This window comes from Notolepis coatsorum (genome assembly GCF_963971535.1).
Source record: "Notolepis coatsorum genome assembly, chromosome: 15".
Lineage (NCBI taxonomy): Eukaryota > Metazoa > Chordata > Actinopteri > Aulopiformes > Paralepididae > Notolepis > Notolepis coatsorum.
In genome coordinates, this window is record NC_140179.1 from 92,539,990 (window position 1) to 92,548,739 (window position 8,750).

Consider the following 8,750-nt stretch of genomic DNA (forward strand, 5'->3'; position numbering starts at 1 on the left):
GCTTTATGATTTATGATGAATTGAAAATGGGGGACCCTGATGTAAACAAGACGAAAGTCTTTCTCTGGTCTGCATCCCCTTAACAATTGTATGTACTGAGCTGTACTGTACTGTACCCATTCTGCAATCTGTTAATAAACTTTTCAATCAATCAATCAATCAAGCTACGCGGAGCGCAGTCAGTCAGTAGCCTACACCCCGTATATTCCGATAACGCTATATAAACCATGCTGCATTCATTCTGAGAGAAAGATCTATTATTCCAAATGCTATTTATAGGGTTTCGACCATAATTACACTACTGTTGCTATTTTACAATGAACTATAATGAACTACGGTTCATACAGAACATGCCAGTGTTATTATGCACAGAAGCTCATTTCCTTGTTGTAATAATATATTCTACCACTGGGCGTCAGCTAAGTGTGGTCCGAGCTGTGCGTACACGTAAGCACTAAGTCAAGTTCAAGTTGAAATTGATGAATCCCACTCTTTGCTTAGAAATGATCGTACGCACAGGGTAAGCACAAATCTGTGCGTAAGACACGTTGATGAATGAGGGCCCAGGATTATAAGCTTTGAGGAGGCCTCAATTGCGCAAATACCACCGTTTGACCTTGACATCCAATGATTTATTTACCCAGCATTTGTGAACTATAAGGCCCCAATATACACTGACCCTGTGCCATGCCTGGTCCATGCATCCACAATATTGTTGTCATGGATACCTCAATGGAGGTCAAGGCAACAAGGTCGCTTTGACACACTGACGGGAGGAGCCGGAATCGAACTGGGAATCTTCTGAGTACCAGGTGACCGCTCTACCTCTTGAGGTACTGTCGCCGCTGTTCACATGGAGAAGATACCCTGTTCTCATAATAGATTTACCCAGTAATGTGAACTATAAGGCCCCAGTAGAAACTGCCCCCTGTGCACAGAAGTCTCTAAACACATTGGGGACGAAGCACGGATACATCCGTGGCAAGTAGTTTTGGCTTTTATTCCATTTTAATAACCTATTCAAGGTCGCCGAGCTGCACTGCAGATGTACCCTACTCTTTGAATTCGCCAAATTGCATTACCGGCCAGATCCTCTTAGGGGCGCTATCGTGATAATAGTGTGTTCCCTGTGGCAGAAGTTGTCTTTTTTTTTTCCCTCTAATGTAGTTTTCTAATCACCTGAAGTGATAGCTATTGTCTGTTGCACGGAATACGTTTCGGATCGCGGATTTCACTCTGCAATAAGGGGATTTATCATCAGCCAATGGACATATCGATCTACCAGATGGCGATCGATAACGGGGAAATGCTCAGGGGGATCCAACCGGCTCATGGTAAGATCTTTTTCACGTAAAGTACAGCCCAATCGGGCCTTGTTATGATACTCAACCAGGCGATCGGCCTATGTGGCTACTTAGATGAACACGGTTATTGGTAATCAATAATAAGAAACGACGTCCCCCGCCCCCCCCCCCCCCCCCTTTCATGCATACATGCTTGAGGATCGTGCCGATCATATGCAGTTTGAGTTTTAACTGTAGCGTATGTATAACGGAAATGCCATTGGGTCTAACGTTAGTAGCTATTAGCCCTTTATCTCGCCTTCCAGGAAATATCCTAGCCGGAATCCCGTATAACGCTTATATTCACGGCGCTATAAAATGAGAACGTATTGATGAATTTCTTTTTTCTTTAAGCCATTTTGAAGGGACGGTTTATGGTCTCAATTGACAATGAGAATGGACACATAGCAATACTATAAAGTATAGATTTTGCTCTACAAACAGCCCCACATCTGTTTACATTTGCTGGTCCTCTAGAGTTATATAAGACTCATCCCAGTGGCCGCCATTGTGTAACATAACATAACATAACAAGCTTTCGGCCTCAATTGAGCTCTGCAATGAAGCAACTCACCCACTAGATGGAGGTAAATACCACCGTTTGACCATGACATCCAATGATATTCCCACTATTTGTGAACTACAGTATAAGGCCCCATTATACCCTGTACCTGTCCCTGTTCCTGTCCCTGTGTAGCCGGTTGGAATTGGGGTGACATCACAGACCGCTATTCCAAGAGGTGAAGTCACTTCTTGGTAACATGTCTGTATGCCTTTTAAGGGGGAGTGAGTTTAACTCACAGTACCGCTATATGCCACAGTCACTTCACAACACTTGAAGTCCATCGTGACTGTGGATATTACTCTGTTACACCTGTCTCTCTCTCTTTGTCTCTGTCTCTGTCTCTCTCTCTGTCTCTGTCTCTGTCCCTGTCTCTGTCTCTTTGTCTCTGTCTCTGTCCCTGTCCCTGTCCCTGTCTCTGTCTCTTTGTCTCTGTCTCTCTGTCTCTGTCCCTGTCTCTGTCTCTCTGTCTCTCTCTCTGTCTCTCTCTCTTTGTCTCTGTCTCTGTATCTCTGTCTCTCTCTCTGTCTCTGTCTCTCTCTCTTTGTCTCTGTCTCTCTGTCTCTGTCCCTGTCTCTGTCTCTGTCTCTCTGTCTCTCTGTCTCTGTCTCTGTCCCTGTCCCTGTCCCTGTCCCTGTCTCTGACTCTGTCTCTGTCCCTGTCTCTGTCTCTCTGTCTCTTTCTCTGTCCCTGTCCCTGTCTCTGTCTCTGTCCCTGTCCCTGTCCCTGTCTCTGTCTCTGTCTCTGTCCCTGTCTCTGTCTCTGTCTCTGTCCCTGTCTCTGTCTCTGTCTCTGTCCCTGTCTCTGTCTCTGTCTCTGTCCCTGTCTCTGTCTCTGTTCCTGTCCCTGTCCCTGTCCCTGTCTCTGTCCCTGTCTCTGTCTCTGTCTCTGTCTCTGTCCCTGTCCCTGTCCCTGTCCCTGTCTCTGTCTCTGTCTCTGTCTCTGTCCCTGTCCCTGTCTCTGTGCCCCCTGGTCCATCTATCCACAATCTCGTTGTCATGGATACCTCAACAGAGGTCAAGGTAACAACTTCATATGTAACATGTAACATATGTTCACATGGAGAAGATACCCTGCTCTCATAATGGATTTACCCAGTAATGTGAACTATATGGCCCCATTAGATCCTGTCCATGTGCCCATTGGCCGAAATACAAAAGACGTCCATTGCCTTTTGACCCAAATTGATTAGCCCTAGCCCTAACCCTAACCCTAACCTTTAAACCTAACCCTAACCATAACCCTAATTAACCTTAACCATAAGTTAACCTCTTATGCCCTAGCCATATTTTCCAAATAGTCACCTAAAAGTACATAGATTTAATTTCAAACCTTTATTTATACAGGTAGAAATCTCATTGAGACATCTCATTTACAAGAGCGACCTGATCCACCAAACAAACAACAAGACCTGCACCATGAGGGACGACAGGTAAGAAGGGAACAGACCGAGGTGAGATCTATAGATGAAGCAGTACCAGTGGAGAGTCCTATGCAAGTGTAAAGACGTCCAATTCACAAGTGAGTAGAGGGTACAATGATGTGTAAAGGGGCTTACAACCAGTGAAGAATCTAAATGCCCCATGGTAGACAGCGTCTAACAAGTGAAGAGAGTGTGCAGATGCATCCTTGTACAGAACATCACCGTGATCTAAAACAGGCAAGAAGGTGGCAGCAAAGAAAAACATGACTTATTTCTAAAAAAAGAATTAGCTGCTGCATCGTTAATGAACTATAGATTTATATGGAGTTCGTTAATCTATTCTAGTCGGTTATCTGTGAGCCAGACGGCTTAGTGAAGTACTGTACATACGAGCGGTAATGCTCAGATTGCTCATTGAGTCATGACTATAAATGCAAAACGTAATTGTCGTATTTATTATCATTATAATTATTTAATTCCGATGATAGAAACAGTCCGTCTGTAGAATCGACTTGAAGAAGCTCTTGGTACCCAAACTCCTGTATCCAATAATAATAATAATAAATCTATCTGATAGAGGGGATAGACGGGTCAATCAATTCCAGCCGCGACCCACTCTCCAACCGCACGTCTAGACTATATACATCCGAAGGGATTGATTGATTCAGATTCAGATTTCTTTATTCACCATTTTGTACAGGTACAAAATGGAACGTGATTTGACATTACAGTGCATGATTGAACAAATAGGAACAACATAATAATAATAATGATAAATAAGTAAGTACAAAACAGGACAGAACAGTGAGACAACAATAAGACAGTAAAGTGCAGTGGTAGGGGACATGGAAACAGTGCAGCACAGTTCAAGTCCAGAGGTCCAGCCCTAGCAGCTCGCCATAGAGGGGGGGAGGGGGGGAGCAGGGGGACACCTGACTCATTTACCAGGCGAGCTGCTGAGGGGAAGAAGCTGAGTCTATGGCGGGACTTTAATGTCTTCGGCAGCCGTAGCCGCCTGCCGTGGGGGAGCATGGTGAAGAGGTCGTGGGGAGATGAGATGGGGTCTCGTGGCCCAATTGGAAAAACTTCCCTCGAGGATCTGAGGGACAGAGAGGGTTAGTAGGAGAAGAGGAGGCAGGCTGAGGGATGAGAGGGTTGGTGGGAGGAGAGGAGGTAGGCTGAGGGGTGAGAGGGTTGGTAGAAGGAGAGAAGGCAGGCTGAGGGGTGAGAGGGTTGGTAGAAGGAGAGAAGGCAGGCTGAGGGGTGAGAGGGTTGGTAGGAGGAGAGATGGCAGGCTGAGGGGTGAGAGGGTTGGTAGAAGGAGAGGAGGCAGGCTGAGGGGTGAGAGGGTTGGTAGAAGGAGAGGAGGCAGGCTGAGGGGTGAGAAGGTTGGTAGAAGGAGAGGGCAGGCTGAGGGGTGAGAGGGTTGGTAGGAGGAGAGAAGGCAGGCTGAGGGGTGAGAGGGTTGGTAGGAGGAGAGAAGGCAGGCTGAGGGGTGAGAGGGTTGGTAGAGGGAGAGAAGGCAGGCTGAGGGGTGAGAGGGTTGGTAGAGGGAGAGGAGGCAGGCTGAGGCATAACTGAGGGAGAGGAGGTCAGTGAGATATGGGGGGGGGGGGGGGGGGGGGGGACAGTTGGTGAAGGGCTTCGTATAGGTGTCCAGGATGTTGTAGTTGATCTGGTTGGAGACAGGAAGCCTGCAGTGGTCTTTTAGAACTGGGGTGATGTGGTGCCAGGATTAGGTGTGAGTTAGAAGTCTGGAAGATGCACTCTGAGAGAGAGAGAGAGAGAGAGAGAGAGAGAGAGAGAGAGAGAGAGAGAGAGAGAGAGAGAGAGAGAGAGAGAGAGAGAGAGAGAGAGAGAGAGAGAGAGAGAGAGAGAGAAACAATAGAATTCCAGAGAGACACAGATTCATGTGTCAACAACTCATTGTAAACATACAATGTGTACCGTGTTCAAATTTAAACTATAGTTTCTCTTTCAAGCCTTCAACTCAATTGTAACCGAACATATGGTGTGAAAAGAATGTGCTTTCCATTATGCTTGAGACCTTTTGTCAATGTGTTTGTTTTTTCATATTAATGAAAATGGAATATTGTTGCCAGATAGCAATTCTCTACCGCAATGTAAGCAGTCTGTTTAATAAATAATTGCCAAGTCTTCCAAACCAGCCTCTGCGGTAACTGGCACGATCGTAAAGTTGTCCCTGAAAAAGTAAACTCAAGAGCAAGAGTGGCCGCCAGGTAATCGGAAGGTTCCCGGTTCGATTCCAACTCCTCCCGGCAGTGCGTCAAAGTGTCCTCGAGCAAGACACTTAAAGGAACACGGCAACTTTTTGGGAACCTACTTCCAGTGAATGACGCTAAGCTAGGCTAACTGTGTGGGTCTTCCTACTCCTACTGCATGCACAGAAGAAGAGGGGAGGATGCAACCCTCTTTGCGCCGCCCCTGTGCCTCAAATAGATCTGCTATCAGCTCTATCTTTAATCTTTCAAAATGTTCAGTTGCTATTGCTATCAGCTCTATCTTTAATTTTTCAAAATGTTCAGTTGCTATTGCATGCACTCATCTGTGTTTCACTACACACATGAGTGCATGCTTACCAACTGTCCGTCTGCAACACTACTATCACCGACATCTGTTCCGCGACACAGATAACATTAATGCCTACACGGAGACAGTGCTGGACTATGTTTGTACTAGGGTGAAAGAAACAATCCCCACTACCAAAATGAAAGTTTACCCAAATCAAAAACCCTGGGTAGACAAATCCGTCCGTGAAGCTCTGAGAGAGCGCACCAAAGCATACAACGACGGCCTAGAGGCAGGCAACATGAATGACCACAAGGTGGCGCGATACAACGTAAGGAGGACAGTGTCAGAGGCCAAACGACGCTACAGGGATAAAATTGAACTCCAGACTGAACAGTGACATCTCCTTAGCAAATGACCTCAATACCTTCTATGCGAGGTTTGATGCTGGTAATAACAACACCAGCTCACAAGCCTCGGCAATGGGGGGGGGGGGGGGGGTCGGCTGCTGATGGAGGCGCAGTGTTCAGGGTAACAGAGCATGAGGTGAGGCGGACCTTTAAAAAAGTGAATATCAGGAAGGCAGCAGGTCCAGACGGCATCCCCGGCCGCGTCCTAAAAGTCTGTGCCGACCAACTGGCCCCAGTATTCACTGACATATTTAACCTGTCCTTAGAACAGGCTGTCATCCCCACCTGCCTGAAGAAGTCCACTATTATCCCTGTACCCAAAAAATCCAAGCCTGCTTGCCTCAACGACTACCGCCCTGTAGCTCTCACCTCCATAGCCATGAAGTGCTTCGAGAAGCTAGTAAAGGGCTACATCTGCTCCTCCCTCCCCATCAACATGGACCCCCTGCAATTTGCATACCGCCCCAACAGGTCCACGGAGGACGCCATATCCCATGTGCTGCACACAGCAGCATCACACCTGGACAAGAGGCAGGGGAACTATGTGAGAATGCTATTCATCGACTACAGCTCGGCATTCAATACCATAGTCCCCTCCATACTCATAGCCAAGCTCAGGGACCTGGGCTTGGGCTATGACCTCTGCCAGTGGGTCTTGGACTTCCTGACTGGCAGACCCCAGGTGGTGAGAGCAGGCAACTGCACCTCCTCATCCATCACCCTCAACATAGGGGCCCCCCAGGGCTGTGTTCTGAGTCCCCTCCTCTACTCCCTGTACACACACGACTGTGTGGCTCAACGGAGTAGCAATACAATCGTCAAATTTGCTGACGACACAGTGGTGGTGGGCCTGATCTCTGCCAACGACGAGAGGGCCTACCTGGAAGAGGTCAAGGTCCTGGCGGGATGGTGCCAGGAAAACAGCCTCTCCCTGAACGTCAGCAAAACAAAGGAGATGATTGTGGACTTCAGGAGGTCGGGGGTCAAGGACTACAGCCCCCTCAGCATCGACGGGGCACCGGTTGAGAGAGTCAACAGCTTTAAGTACCTCGGAGCCTACATATCCGAGGACTTGACATGGACCACACACATTAACAGTGTTGTGAAGAAGGCACGACAACGCCTCTACTTCCTCAGGCGCCTAAGGAAGTTCCAAGTCAGCCAGAAGATCCTTAAGAACTTCTACTCATGTACAATAGAGAGCATCTTGACCGGCAACATCACCTCCTGGTTTGGGAATAGCACTGCACAAGACCAAAGCAGACTACAAAGAGTGACACGTTCAGCCGAACGCACAATTGGAGGGGGGCTCCCCACCCTCCAGAACATTTACTACAAGCGTTGCAAGGGCAAGGCTAAGAGAATCATTAAAGACTCCAGTCACCCGAACAACTGCCTCTTTGAACTGCTGCGGTCAGGCAAGCGATACAGGAGTCTCAAGGCGAGCACAGAAAGACTCAGAAGAAGCTTCTATCCCCAGGCCATCAGGCTGCTAAACGAACAATGAATGAACACTACACAACAACAACCACCAAACGCACATAGCACACACATCCACACGCACACACTCACTTTAAACAAACACACTGTAGCACCCACTCCACACACTTATAGCACACACCCACTTTAAACAAACACACTGTAGCACCCACTCCCCACACTTTATATTTATGGATGAAGGATTGCACTACAACTCGTACACCTTACTGTAAATTGTACCTAAAATTGTACCTCATCCCATTTCTGCTTTGCACTAGATAGTACTGTACATTAGTACACTGCATAGTATTGTGTATTGTATATTATATGGTAACTCAGAACATTGTACATATGTCTATACCGAACACTGTGACCTCATTTTCTTCTTCTAAATTCATGCTATATTATGTTATTATGTTATTTGATACTATCTTGTCTAGCACAGTCTCTGGAGCGTAACAATAAGAAGCATTTTGTATGAAAGTATTCTGTACTTCTGTATGACAACTATTAAAGAACTTGAACTTGAACTTGACATCTAAGAAGGGAGATCCCTCCTTGAATGGCCCCTCTAAGGTTTCTCTCCTCCACACTGCCTGTAGTGCATTTTTTCCTATTGTTAGGTTTTAGTGAGTTTTTCCTTACCTTCGCGTGGGGTATGTCTGGGAGTGTTTGCATTCATTCATTTATTTTGCATTTATTTTAAATTTGTTGGACCTTATGGTGTTCTTGTTTTGTTCTTGACTTATTGTTATGTTTCTTCTTGACTTGTTTAAAGAAGACGTGTCCGGCCCATGGGGACATTAACATGTGTTCAAGTTTCAAGTTTCTTTATTAGTTGTCATACAGAAGTACAGAATACTTTTATACAAAATGCTTCTTTCTGTTACGCTCCAGAGACTGTGCTAGACAAAAAGATAAGTATAAAATAAAATAAGTATAGCAAGTATAGAATAGAAGTCACGTACGTAGACACAAGTGTTCAGTATATACATATGTACAAT